The following is a 15,106-nucleotide window of genomic DNA, read 5'->3' on the forward strand; positions in this document are numbered from 1 at the left end:
CAGCTGCTCGCCCTCCCGTGCTGACGTGGGGGTCCTTGAGCCACGCTCCTCTGCTCGGAGCGCCGAGTCCCACCCTAGGAAGCCGTCGTCCTTTGCAAGACTCCCGGCACATTCGGCGCCGCTGCCGCCTACCGTAAGGAGCCTTTCTGGGTGATGACGTCACGGCTGGCCTCCTGGCCTGCAGAGACGGGTAACCTCGTTCACCTTTGGGAACTAGTTCACTGGTGATAATTTCTTTTTGGGAAGAATTCACTTTTAGTCGCTAATCGTTTCTTTTTTATCTCACTGTGCGTGCAACATGGGGTTCAGATAAATTTCCAGCAAAAAATGAAATACGCCCAATTGTTATGCAGAATTTGTTGTGGAACATCGTGGAATATGCCCACTTCAGCCCCTATAGTGTCATGAAGTTCCTACAGGTGGGGGCGCTATACTTAGACTTCAAAATTGAGTCAGTGACGGAGGTGCGCTGTAAGTTAGTTGCTTTTGGTATGAAACCGGACCATCGCAGATATTCATAGGTGCTTGCACAGTGTGTATGCACAACTGTTAGTGAACAAAAGCCCTGTGAGTCGTTGGACGAGGCGTCTGTCACCATCGCAACGAGGTCGCGCAACCCTGACGGCCGCGTACTGAACGGTCGCATACCGTACAGTGCTGAAACGTGCGGACACTCTCATTCGACGTGATTGATGGATCACAATCAAACACATCACTGCACAGCCGGACTGGGACTCTGAAGGAGATATTCTGTTTGGTGTTCTCCCTCACGGTGCAACGATCAACTCTGAGGTGTTCCGTGCTACCCTCACGAAACTGGAGAAACGACTTCAGCGTGTTCGTCTCGTCAGAAACGCAAATTGTGCGTGCAACATGGGGTTTGAATAAATTTCCAGGAAAAAATCAAATGCGCCCAATTGTTATGCAGAATTTGTTGTGGGACATCGTGGAATATGCCCACTTCAGCCCCTATAGTGTCATGAAGTTCCTAAAGGTGGGGGCGCTATACTTACACTGCAAAATTGAGTCAGTGACGGAGGTGCGCTGTAAGTTAGTTGCTTTTGGTATGAAACCGGACCATCGCAGAAATTCATAGGTGCTTGCACAGTGTGTATGCACAACTGTTAGTGAACAAAAGCCCTGTGAGTCGTTGGACGACGCGTCTGTCACCATCGCAACGAGGTTGCGCAACCCTGATCTGCCGCGTACTGAACGGTCGCATACCGTGCATTGTTAAAACGTGCGGACACTCTCATTCGACGTGATTGTTGGATCACAATCAAACACATCACTGCACAGCCGGACTGGGACTCTGAAGGAGATATTCTGTTTGATGTTCTCCCTCATGGTGCAACGATCAACTCTGAAGTGTATTGTGCTACCCTCACGAAACTGGAGAAACAACTTCAGCGTGTTCGTCGCCATAGAAACGCACATGAACTTCTCCTTCTCCATGACAACTCCTCACAGAAGTCTGCACACCTGCGAGGAGATCACCAAAATACACTGGACGGTTCTTCGTACCCTACAGCCTGGATCTCGTACCTACGGACTCCCATCTGTTTGGCCCAGTGCACCCCACAGGAAGCACTACATGGACGATGGGTGGGTTACTGATGAAGCAAGACGCTGGGTTCGACGTCAGCCAGTAGAGCGGCACCATGCGAGCATACAAGCCCTCGCAGTAAGGTGGCGTCATCCAGTCGCCTTGAGCAGAGATTATGAAGAAAAATAGGATTTTGTAGTGAAAAGAGTGGGGAATAATATGGTCTATTGGAATCTTAAATGAAAACAAACTTATTTCAGAAAAAGAAATGTGTTGCATTACTCATTCAATGATCCTCGTATTTCTGCCTGTAAAATTTACTGATTACCTTATGTAAACTCTTCGTGTACTTCAGTCTTTTAGCTTATAAAGTATCATATTAGTCGACTGACTTGACGGACCAGTGACCGCAAAGTAAGTAGAGAGAGGGCAAGTACGAATTACGGAAGCTGATTCTGAACCAGCGCAGACCACCCTGATCGTCATTAACTGTCGAGGTTCAAATGGTTCAAATGGCTCTAAGCACTATGGGACTTAACTGCTGTGGTCATCAGTCCCCTAGAACTTAGAACTACTTAAACCTAACTAATCTAAGGACATCACACACATCCATGCCCGAGGCAGGATTCGAACCTGCGACCGTAGCAGTAGCGCGGTTCCAGACTGAAGCGCCTAGAACCGCACGGCCACTCCGGCCGGCTAACTGTCGAGGGAAGCTCATAATCGTACCAGGTATTGCATGCTCGTTTTCGTTGCGATTACATAAAATGATACATACTTGCTAAGGTACTACTGTCATGAAGTAACTGAAAGTAACCTGTCATCTGTAAAAAGAATATTAAAAGTTTCCTTTTACAATATGTGGGCGTGTAAATTACCTACGCATACAAGTGCTATAATCTCATTGTGGAATGTTAAAACTTATTTGAAAAGTTACGGGTTCCGACTCTGGTTCAAATGGTTCAAATGGCTCTGAGCACTATGGGACTCAACTGCTGAGGTCATTAGTCCCCTAGTACTTAGAACTACTTAAACCTAACTAACCTAAGGACATCACAAACATCCATGCCCGAGGCAGGATTCGAACCTGCGACCGTAGTGGTCTTGCGGTTCCAGACTGCAGCGCCTTTAACCGCACGGCCACTTCGGCCGGCTCCGACTCTGGACCTGAGATATTGGGTACTGAATAGAAGCTTTGTGTCAGCAACAGGGCAACTGCATAAATACGCTGGGAGGTTGTCGGAACTTCGTAAATGAAAAGAAACCATACTTCTTATTCCAAAGCTTTGACGATGTAGCACAAATCATTGTTTTGAAGATCTTTAGAATCGAAAAAATCTGTTTCTGATTAGTTTTCAGTTGAAATGGGCGATACCCGCCTTGCATGAAATCCATCACAGTTAGTTGAGAAAGAGAACTTGGGTGCCAGCACAGGCAGCTATTGACAGATAGCAGTGAAACAAATATGAAGTTCAACAACTACCCTGATACGTATTATTTTATTTAAATTGAAATTTTACAGAGGAATGTACTTGAAAAGAAAAGAGAAGTTCACTACCGATAATTTTACACATATTTCGTTTACTACCGAAAAGGGCAGGAAGAATTCGTCCATGAAACTCTCGCTGAATGAATTTTTAGTCGAAACATTAATTTCTGTCACAATGGCATAAAATACAAGCTATTTTAGAGGTGCTTGTGTTTTGACTGAAAACATTCTGCAAAAATAACTCTTGTATTTAGCTTACAGGCGTAAGATAAGAGGTAGGATTATATTGATAGTTTTTGTACTTACTGCGAATTTTCATCTCACACAGTATCCATCATGCAGGGTGGGTCGCTAAAGCTATTAATGGACAAAAAAAGTTTATATTCGGCGATGAAGTTGAATTTCAAACCCTTGCTTACCAGAATATACGTCGAAACATGATCCTGTGCCGCTTCAGAAACCAAAGCACTGTTTTTGGATTCCAGAATTCTTTCAAAACTTTGTATATGTATATCAGGTTGACGATAATGATACCCCACGTGTGGCTTTCCAGAAACTGGAAAGTCATTTATGGTTCCTATCCCCTATTCTATCGTCTTAATCTTCTGAATCAAGAATGAAAATAGTCATTTCACTGACTCGTGAAGTAGAACCAACAGACGAAAATATGTAAGGATTCAACGAGGAATAGATCAAATCACAAAATTATGAATGATGGAACTAAACAGTTCGTTCCTAATAAAATAGAAGCGTGTCCAAACAGATTTGGTTTCAGTGACTAGTTCGAGATTCATCACAGTGGTATGCAAATGAAGATGTCGTCAACGGTTTACACCTAGCTACTAAAGTAAAATTAGTTTGTAAATTATCTGGCCAAGACAGGTGTCAAGCTCATCGAACACTGTAAGTATAGTAATAATACAAAAGAGGAAGAGAAGCTACATGTACTTCAGGTTGTATCTCAGTATTCACATAACATTCCAGGTGGAAAACAAAGACTTTATCGAAGAACAAGTATGTTTGAGGTAAAATGTTATTTTCTCGTCATATTTATCTCACACGGTTAGTGGACAGTAGGTTTATGGGTTCTATTATTAAAGTTAATATAGCGATACCGTAAATGTAATTACGTTGGAAGTGAAGAACCAAATTCGTTAAAAATCTGCTTCTGAAGAATATTATTTTCGGATGAAAAGTAAATACGATTTTATGCCCTCAACGATTTTTCAGGTAGAGAGATACCCCTCCCTTTTTCGCCTCCTGAAGCAAAATCACGAACAAGTCACCCTTCAGCGCAAAGAAACCAACTAGAGTGTACCACAAAGAAACAACGAAACTTTGAAATAAGAGCGTCCCTAAGTGACATGTGTTTTTCAAAGAAATGAGAAAACGGCTAGTTTTGTGTAAACTTTCTTGCACTATAACTAAAAATGATTAAAAACTAGTCGTTACAGCAAGCAGCCAAACCTTAAAAACACTACAAACAAAAAAAGCAATAGCTGCTCCTTTTTCTTCCGTCAAACAAAACAACACCTTGGCTTGTCATAAGTACTCGTCTATGTGTTATACCACTGAACGAAATGACGAAAAATATGCATTCATTATATACAGCTTAATTTTTATATTATTTGTGTAGTTATAAAACAGTTCAACTCGAACGAGGAACGAGAGATTACACAAAAAAAGGAGACCGAGAACGGAAAGAGGACTGCAAGAATTAGACTGACGAAAAATACCAGCTGAAGTGCCCATAAATGACCGTACTTGGATATGAGACGGACCGCAATCGAAGTATATGGGTGAACGACGATTCCTTGGAAGTCGTTCCTCGGTCTTTCCGCCACTTCAATCAACCGTTCCTTTCGACCCATTAATTCACGAACGACCCATCTCTATGACCGACAGATGGCCACAGCAGTGCACTGTTGGGCATCCATGGCCCACGGTGAAGGGGGCGTACCTATAAAAAGTCTAGATCACACAAATCACATTTATTGGTGACTGGTTTCAGTCCAAAGGCGGACCACCTTCAAACTGCACTCCAAAGAAGAAAATTTTGGAAATTTTTGGTAAGTTCTACGGGACCAAACTACTTAGGTCATCGGTCCCTAAGCTTACACGCCACTTAATCCAACTTAAACTAACTTACGCCTAGGACAACACACACACACCAATGTCCGAGGCAGGACTCGAACCTCCGACGATGGCGGCCGCGCGAACCGTGATAAGCTGCACCAGACACCACGGCTACCCCGCGCGGCGCTCCAAAGAACAGGAACTGCAAAGATTTCTAGATGCTGTCATTAGCTCCTTTGCAGTTCATGATCCGTGGATCTGTCTTGAAACATCAACTAAAGAGTATGATCTGAAGATGGTCTGCCTCTGTACCACTAAATGTGATTCATGCGATAGAGACTGTTATTCTAAGTACAATTATGAAATTGATATGTTTGCCTTAAATGTTTTCTGCAGTGAAATTTCTCTTTCTGATACTGTTTTCCTGAGCAACCATCGACTGAACCCTCCCTACGACCCACCACTTCCATCTAAACCTGCACAGTAGCGGCTCTTCACCCCCGACCACTACAAATGGTTCAAATGGCTCTGAGCACTATGGGACTTAACTTCTGAGGTCATCAGTCCCGTAGAACTTAGAACTACTTAAACCTAATTAACCTAAGGACATCACACACATCCATGCCCAAGGCAGGATTCGAACCTGCGAACACTACACAACAGTGTTATAAGACTGAGAGGTCTGAAAGTTTATCCGGGACATTGGCTCAAAAACTGGTGATTAGGAGCTTTACATCACCAATTCTTCCCTCCCTGTAGGCTAGACACTGGCAAAGAGAATTTTCAACCATTGAGATACGAACTGGTTTACCTATGAGTCCAGTGCCACAGCACATGCGTGTGATGACTACCTTGGTTACAGAGAAGGGTTTCATTACAAGACGCCTGCTCACATGGATGTATTGTCGAATAGTTTGGCAGAGACTTGACAAGGCAATGTATAGAGTTGTAGCAATGTTGTGTACATAGTTCCGCGTAGTCGGCGCGTACACAGCTTTCCCACTAGAGCGCGCCCCGCTAAGCACAACAGCACAGGCGGAGTGCTCGTCTGTCTCTGCACTACGAGATGGCGCTGCCTTAGAGACGGACCAAATTCTGCTTCCGCCGATCAGCGTATTAATCTGTAACGCAGCCAATGAGATTGCTGCTAATGTAGAACCTCTTCTCCTCGCAGATCACACTCGCACAGTGATACCTGAATGCGCGAGGTATTATAATGAGTGTACAGACCTCCGATTAGTCAGTCTGCATTTGTCTGTACCAGTGTATAGTCAAGTTTCAGTCTGCGCCTAATACGATTACCATATTCCTGTACATAGCCATGAAGATAAATGTATAGACACTTTTGTCAAGTATCAGAGATATGTGTGAGGATAAGATTAACGTAACAAGACCAAAGGAACTTCAGATTGTCAATTGTAAGTTGACAATAAGTAATGTTTATGCTTGTTATTATTTTAATAAATGTGTGTGAAAATTAATCAAGTTCTGTTTAAAGTTGGTCACCGTCAATCTGCTACTCTAAGCGTGCAAGTGGCATTTCTATTGCGTGACCTAACGGCTGAAGATAAACACGCCACGATAAGACCACGAGACATATTGCTGACACTCGCCTACTTCGTTAGAGCGACAAGTCAAATAATCTGATGGTGTGTGTACCGAAGGTCTTACATTACACACACCCCAAGCAAAGTCGGTCTTCGGACTGGAGGCCGCAGCAACAACAACAGGTTGGCTGAATTCTGCAAGCAAAGCACTCAACGTGTTGAACGCTTATGAAAACTCGCCACCTGGCGGCGGGCGCCACATTTCATGCGGGGGAGTCGCGCCTGCAGAACCGCAGTGATAACGGGGGCGCGCGCGCGTCTGACACCCCATTAGGGCAACGATTACCAGAGGATTTGTGGACTGCGCGCGTCCGCGAGGAGGGCGGAAGACGCTCGCCGCCGGGATTTATGTGCGGTGGGCGGCGCGTCGCGACGCCAGGTGCGAGCGCGACTGGCGCGCGCCCGGCTGGCGCCAGTAAATCCGGCGCGACGTTTCCATTTCCAGCGGCCGGCCCTGGGCGCGCGGCGGGCACAGGAAATGAAAGGGGCGGCCCGGCGACTGGTGGCGCTCCTGGCGGCCGGCGCCGGCATTAGTTCTAACGACGTGTATTACTCACGTTAATAAGAGCCAGATAGCGACGCCGGCCGCTTCCCGCTGCGAGCGATTGCGCCACAAATCTCGCGATCCGCTCGTGATCGCCGGGGAGGGGGGGGGGGCTTCGGACTCCTTTCTGCAAAGAAATTTAGTAAAGTCGTCCTTTCTCTTTCTCTGAGCTACGTAGTGTTATGCCACTACCGACTCTGGACTCGCTATGTGCAATACATACATAAATACAGGGAGCGAAAGGCTATTTACAATTTGTACAGAAACCAGATGGCAGTTATAAGAGTCGAGGGGCACGAAAGGGAAGCAGTGGTTGGGAAGGGAGTGAGACAGGGTTGTAGCCTCTCCCCGATGCTATTCAATTTGTATATTGAGCAAGCAGCAAAGGAAACAAAAGAAAAGTTCGGAGTAGGTATTAAAATCCATGGAAAAGGAATAAAAACATTGAGGTTTGCCGATGACATTGTAATTCTGTCAGAGACAGCAAAGGACCTGGAAGAGCAGTTAGACGGAATGGACAGTGTCTTGAAAGGAGGATATAAGATGAACATCAACAAAAGCAAAACATGGATAATGGAATGTAGTCGAATTAAATCGGGTGATGCTGAGGTAATTAGATTAGGAAATGAGACACTTAAAGTAGTGAAGCAGTTCTCTATTTGGGGAGCAAAATAACTGATGATGGTCGAAGTAGAGAGGACATAAGATGTAGACTGGCAATGGCAAGGAAAGCGTTTCTGAAGAAGAGAAATTTGTTAACATCGAGTATTGATTTAAGTGTCAGGAAGTCGTTTCTGAAAGTATTGGTATGGAGTGTAGCCATGTATGGAAGTGAAACATGTACGATAAATAGTTTGGACAAGAAGAGAATAGAAGCTTTCGAAATGTGGTGCTACAGAAGAATGCTGAAGATTAGATCGGTAGATCACATAACTAATGAGGAGATATTGAGTAGAATTGGGGAGAAGAGGAGTTTCTGGCACAACTTGACAAGAAGAAGGGATCGGTTGGTAGGACATGTTCTGAGGCATCAAGGGATCACCAATTTGGAACTGGAGGGCAGCGTGGAGGCGAAAAATCGTAGAGGGAGACCAAGAGATGAATACACTAAGCAGATTCAGAAGGATGTAGGCTGCCCATTAGATACTGGGAGATGAAGAAGCTTGCACAGGATAGAGTAGCATGGAGAGCTGCATCAAACCAGTCTCAGGACTGAAGACCACAACAACAACAACAACAACAACATCTTCAATGAGCGATTGGAAGCCACACGGCGGCAAGGCTGTCTTTAATCGGTTTCGGCAAATAAACGCGCCTGACAGGAGCTGAATGCTTCTTGCATTCGTCTACTGAATCCGACAACGTTCCACATTTTGAATGAGTTGTGGTGATCCGAGTCTGCTGGAACGCCAATGCAGTCTGTGCAGTTACCTATTTCTAGACCGTGTATGGTTTTTCCCCAATATTAAGACTCTTGATCTAGTATTAATTTCCAAAACACGGCATGTGTAAACTTCGAAACCGTTAGATTCTCACACACCGTTTAAGACAAAATAACGATACACTTAGTTTTGTGTCGCCGCCAGACACCACACTTGCTAGGTGGTAGCCTTTAAATCCGCCGCGGTCCGTTATTATACGTCGGACCCGCGTGTCGCTACTATCAGTGATTGCAGACCGAGCGCCGCCACACGGCAGGTCTAGTCTACAGAGACTCCGTAGCACTCGCCCCAGTTGTACAGCTGACATTTCTAGCGATGGTTCACTGTCTACATACGCTCTCAGTTGCAGAGACGACAGTTTAGCATAGCCTTCAGCTACGTCATTTGCTACGACCTAGCAAGGCGCCATATTCAGTTACTATAATTACTATCTTCAAGAATGTATTCTGAACAGATAATATTGTTAATCGTGTACCGTCAAGAGCGATGATCGTCATTAATGGATTAAAGTTAAGTATCAAACTACTTACGTCCGCTTTCTGAATTCTCATTCCTTGTCATGTTACAGACCTCACGTCAGTATAGTTCTTCCCTCCTGACGCCAGCCTGTGTGAGCTATGACGCGTGCATTTCGGCCTCCTCTAGTAACACGGTGTTGGCTCTTCTGCCAACACAAAACTTAACACAATGGAAATACGCCATGTCTCAAATTTAACCCCAACATGAGTTCTTAGGCGGCGTATCGCTGTAAAATCGATTAATAACTACACTACTCAAAACAATTAGGGGATCGGGTGAGATATCATATACAATAGACATGTGGTAACGTATTTTATTCAGATATCGGTTACAAATGTTCCGTCGCTGTGGCCGAGTGGTTTAGGCCCTTCAGTCTGGAACCGCGCTGCCTCGAGCATGGACGTGTGTGGTGTCCTTAGGTTGGTTAGGTTTAAGTAGTTCTAAGTTCTAGGGGACTGATGACCTCAGATGTTAAGTCCCATAGTGCTCAGAGCCATTTGAACCATTTTGTTACAACTGTAATTTGTTTGTGATACAGTACGATATTTTGTTGCCTCAGCTCTTTACTTCAAATTTCCATGGCGTTTACGTAGATCGAGGTACCATGGGCCACCTTAATAATGATACAGTCATTCTCATTGCCCTCTAATACGTGTGATCATCTTGGAAGGCCAGTACAGTTGCGCACCTGCGTGGTATGGACAGTATGGCGATACCAATCAGCTCTTGAGGGTTATTAGGCCATTCTTCCATGAGTGCAATATCCAGCTCTGCAACCGTTGTAGGAGGTGCTCGTCGGGTTGCAATGCGTCTGGCAACTGCATCCCAGACATGCTCTGTCGGATTTAAGTCTGGTGAACAAGCTGGCCACTCGATTCGTTCAATTCCCTCCGCCTCAAGCATGTTGTCCACCAGTGCTGCTCTGTGGGGATGAGCGTTATCGTCCACCAGATGGATCCCATCTCCTATGGCACCAGCGTAGGGCACAACAAAACGTCGAAGGATCTCGTCAGACAAAGCGCCATTCTGAACGGCATAGCGGTCCGTACGTCCGCCAATACTGACTCCTGTCCACACCATTCGTCCACCACCGTGATATGCTGATGTTTCCTGCACATAATCAGGATATTTTCAGAGTTCCACGTTTTCTCCAAATGAGGGATCGACGGTTGTCCGGCTGAACACAGATTAGTTACTCATCTGTGAACAGGACCCGGCGCCATTTGTTACGACTCCAACCCTCATGTACCTCCGCCCAGTTTCTGCGGGCTAAACGGTGTCGTGGTTTTAATGGGACACACACCATAGGCCTCCCTGTGTAGAGGCACCATTCCCGAAGGCGATTTCGGATTGTTTGTGTTAATATTGCGCACGCATCCTGTTGCTGCCTGGAGGGTGCGTTGCAGCTGAGTTGCGTTCAACGAGCTGTTAACCGAAGGTAACGGTCATCTCTTGCTGATGTTAACCGTAGAAAACCTTGGCCCTGCTGTAAGGTGTCAGGCAAATCCAACACCTTCCATGAAAACCCTGACATGATAGCAAATCCGGCAGTATGTCACATAGCTCCGAATGAATCCTGACATTAAATTAACCAAAGTAATACGATCAACTAGTGAGCAAATGGAATACCACAGACTAACACAAGAACTCCTAAATGCATGTCATACCTTCCCACTGTGAAACAGATGCAGTTCCAAGGGGAGAAACGAGAACAGAAGCCAAGAGCAGAGTCGTGTAGGCTAGGAGGCCCTACGATAAGGGACGGACACCCACGTCGCCAGCCGACCGCCAAGACCACCCCCAGCCCATGTTAAAAGATAGAGCCCTCCAGAAGAACAGTATAGATCTTACGATAACACTGAAAGGGCCACACCAGCTGCAAGTTTTAGCGTGAGACTATACGCGTCTCTGTTACGTAGCAAACATTAAAAACATTCAAATAACTTCCGGGAATTCAGCCAGGTAACACTTTCAGCGACCGCCGATATTTCGGCGGGAGAACACCCCGCCATTTTCAAGGCAAACTGCAACGGACAGGCGGCGTACATGAAAATTTAATACCTCGGTTCTCCGACAGAAGCAGGAAAGATAACACACACACACTGAACACTAGAGCCACCAAAGATGACCAAAGTCAGAGCTATCGATAGTGAGACTGTGAATTCGTAGGTGAGGCAGCATTGACTCTGTTCCTCTGTTTTTTGACAAGGGAGAGAGCCGGATTCCAAACAGAGTTTAAACAGAAACCTCCATCCCTGTTAACGAGATTGCTCGCTAATTTAATCTCAACTGCCTCCCTAATGACACTGTCCCAATAGCTGGACGTGCATGCCAATATCTCGGTGTTATTATATAACATGGGGTGACCAGTATCCAAGCAATGTTCGGCAATTGCAGATCTATTTGGCTGCTGTAATCGTGTGTGCCGTTTATGCTCAGTACATCTGTCCTCCACGGTCCTGATAGTTTGACCAATAAATGCCATGCCGCAGCTACAGGGAATACGATATACACCCGCCTTACGCAGTCCAAGATCATCCTTAACGGAACTCAAAAGTGCTCTAATTTTAGATGGAGGTCGGAAAACACATTTCACATCGTATTTCCGTAAAATACGACCGATCTTATTGGACGTGTTTCCTACGTAAGGCAGAAAGGCAGTAGACTTAGGTGTTGACTCAGAATTGTCATCAATCACCCGATGTACAGTTGGTCGATAGCGCAACGCACGTTCAATCTGTCTATCACTATAACCATTTTGACGAAATGTAACTTCAAGATGGGACAGCTCAGCTGGCAAAGTCTCAGCGTCAGAAACGACATGTGCCCTGTGTACCAAGGTACGAAGTACCCCTTCACGCTGAGCCGAATGGTGACAACTATTAGCTTGTAAGTACAAGTCGGTGTGAGTACGTTTCCTGTAGACTGCATGTCCCAATGATCCATCATCCTTCCTCCTAACCAACACGTCGAGAAAGGGAAGGCAACCATTCTCTTCCACCTCCATCGTAAAACAAATGTTCGGGTGGATCGAGTTCAGATGTTCTAGAAGGACATTCAAATTCTCCCTACCGTCAGGCCAAACAACGAAGGTATCGTCAACGTATCTAAAGAAACAGGCGGGTTTTAAAGGCGCCGACTCCTATGCACGTTCCTCGAAGTCTTCCATAAATAAATTTGCGATCACAGGAGACAACGGACTACCCATCGCAACTCCATCTGTCTGCTCGTAATACTGGTCATTAAATAAAAAGTAAGTGGATGTCAACACACGCCTAAAGAGATTAGTTAAATCAGCAGCAAACCTGGCTTCAATTAACCGCAACGAATCAGACAGAGGAACACGAGTGAAGAGAGAGACCACATCGAAACTCACTAAAATATCAGAGTCATTCAGCCTCAGTCCCTCCAAACGACGTAAAAAATCAGCTGAGTTCCTGATATGATGTTCACACCGTCCTACTTGTGGACTCAACAGAGAAGCAAGATGCTTGGATACACGATATGTCGGAGCGCCGATGTTACTCACTATAGGACGGAAAGGAACCCCTTCCTTATGAACCTTTGGAAGGCCATATAACCTAGGGGGAACGGCACTATAGAAGCCTCTTGATTGTGTCCTGCGACAAACCACTTTTCTTCAGGAGGCTGTTGGTCTTTCTCTCAACACTTTTCGTGGGGTCAGCATCGATTCTGCGATACGCTGAATCAGATAGTAGGAAGTACCGCTGTGTGGAGGCAACGGGACGGAACGAATTGGTAATATCAAAAACAAAGGGAGCACTATTAATATTTCTTGTCCAGCATGTGGAACGTCTTGATAACGATTACGCAGTTACGATAATGGTTTGTAATAAAATGACAGCGCTAGCTGCAATTTCCTTTTTATTTTAAACCACGGAATGTTTCGGTCCCCAAGGCCAATAACGAGTGTATTTACACGTAGGGCCACTAGGCACAGGCCTAGGGGTGGCAACTTAAGGGGGGCGGCATTTTTTTGCTGTAAACTCATTTTAACATTTTACGTTTGAAAATAGCAGCGCTTACAAACGACCAAATATTTTTAATAATGTTAAACAAATTGCTAGTTTGAATAAGCCACAAGAACGAAATTCGACAATACAAGCTTGGAAATAGAGCTTTTCCTTGATGATAGAATGGAAATTTAACATTGGGTTTCTGTCTGATATCATCTTCATGACTGCGCAAAATATTTTGAAGAAAGCTGTCAGGACGGCAATCTACAGTACGAAGTATAAAACGTTATTATTCCCAGAATGTTGTCGGCTTCTATTTAAACCTATGTTATTTTTACCGTGCAAATACCAAGATCACTGAAAAGCTACTCCATTGGCCATTAAACTTGCTACACCATGAAGATGACGTGCTACAGACGCGAAATTTAACCAACAGGAAGAAGATGCTGTGATATGCAAATGATTAGCTTTTCAGAGCATTCACACAAGGTTGGCGCCGGTGGCGACACCTTCAACATGCTGACATGAGGAAAGTTTTCAACCGATTTCTCATACACAAACAGCAGTTGACTGGCGTTGCCTGGTGAAACGTTATTGTGATGCCTCGTGTAAGGTGGAGAAATGCGTACCATCACGTATCCGACTTTGATAAAGGTCGGATTGTAGCCTATCGTGAGTGCGGTTTGTCGTATCGCGACATTGCTGCTCGCCTTGGTCGAGAACCAATCACTGTTAGCAGAATATTGAATATATGGGTTCAGGAGGGTAATACGGAACGCCGTGCTGGATCCCAATGGCCCCGTATCACTAGCAGTCGAGATGACAGGCATCTTATCCCCACGGCTGTAACGGAACCTGCAGCCACGTCTCGATCCCTGAGTCAACAGATGGGGACGTTTGCAAGACAACAACCATCTACACCAACAGTTCGACGACGTTTGCAGCAGCGTGGACTATCAGCTCGGAGACCATGGCTGCGGTTACCCTTTGATCTGCATCACAGACAGGTGCGCATGCGATGGTGTACTCAACGACGAACCTGTGTGCACGAATGGAAAAACGTTATTTTTTCGGATGAATCCAGGTTCTGTTTACAGCATCATGATGGTCGCATCCGTGTTCGGCGACATCGCGGTGAACGCACATTGGAAGCGTGTATTCGTCATCACCATACTGGCGTATCACCCGGAGTGATGGTATGGGTTGCCATTGGTTACACGTCTCGGTCACCTCTTGTTCGCACTGACGGCACTTTGAACAGTGGACGTTACATTTCACATGTGTTACGGCCCGTGGCTCTACCCTTCATTCGATCCCTGCGAAACATTACATTAGAGCAGGATAATGCACGATCGCTTGTTGCAGGTCCTGTACGGGCCTTTCTGGATACAGAAAATGTTCGACTGCTACCCTGGCCGGTACATTCTCCAGTTCTCCCACCAATTGAAAACGTCTGGTCAATGGTGGCCGAGCAACTGGCTCGTCATAATACGCCAGTCACTACTCTTGATGAACTGTGGTATCGTGTTGAAGCTGCATGGGCAGCTGTACCTGTACACGCCATCCAAGCTCTGTTTGACTCAATGCCCAGGCGTATCGAGGTCGTTATTACGGCCAGAGGTGGTTCTTCTGGGTACTGATCTCTCAGGATCTGTGCACCCAAATTGCTTGAAAATGTATTCACATGTTAGTCTGGTATAATATATTTGTCCAATGAATACCCGCTTATCATCTGCATTTCTTCTTGGTGCAGCAATTTTTGTGGCCAGTAGTGTATGATAAACTAATCAGCAGTTTCTTAAATACTGTAACGTGTGTGAACCTCAGTATGTAGCACCCGACTCCACTTCTTAAATTTCTTGTAGAAGTTGCGAGGAACTATCAAGTCAGCGCTCCATTACTGTAC

This window comes from Schistocerca nitens, chromosome 8 (assembly GCF_023898315.1).
Source record: "Schistocerca nitens isolate TAMUIC-IGC-003100 chromosome 8, iqSchNite1.1, whole genome shotgun sequence".
NCBI classification, from domain to species: Eukaryota; Metazoa; Arthropoda; class Insecta; order Orthoptera; family Acrididae; genus Schistocerca; species Schistocerca nitens.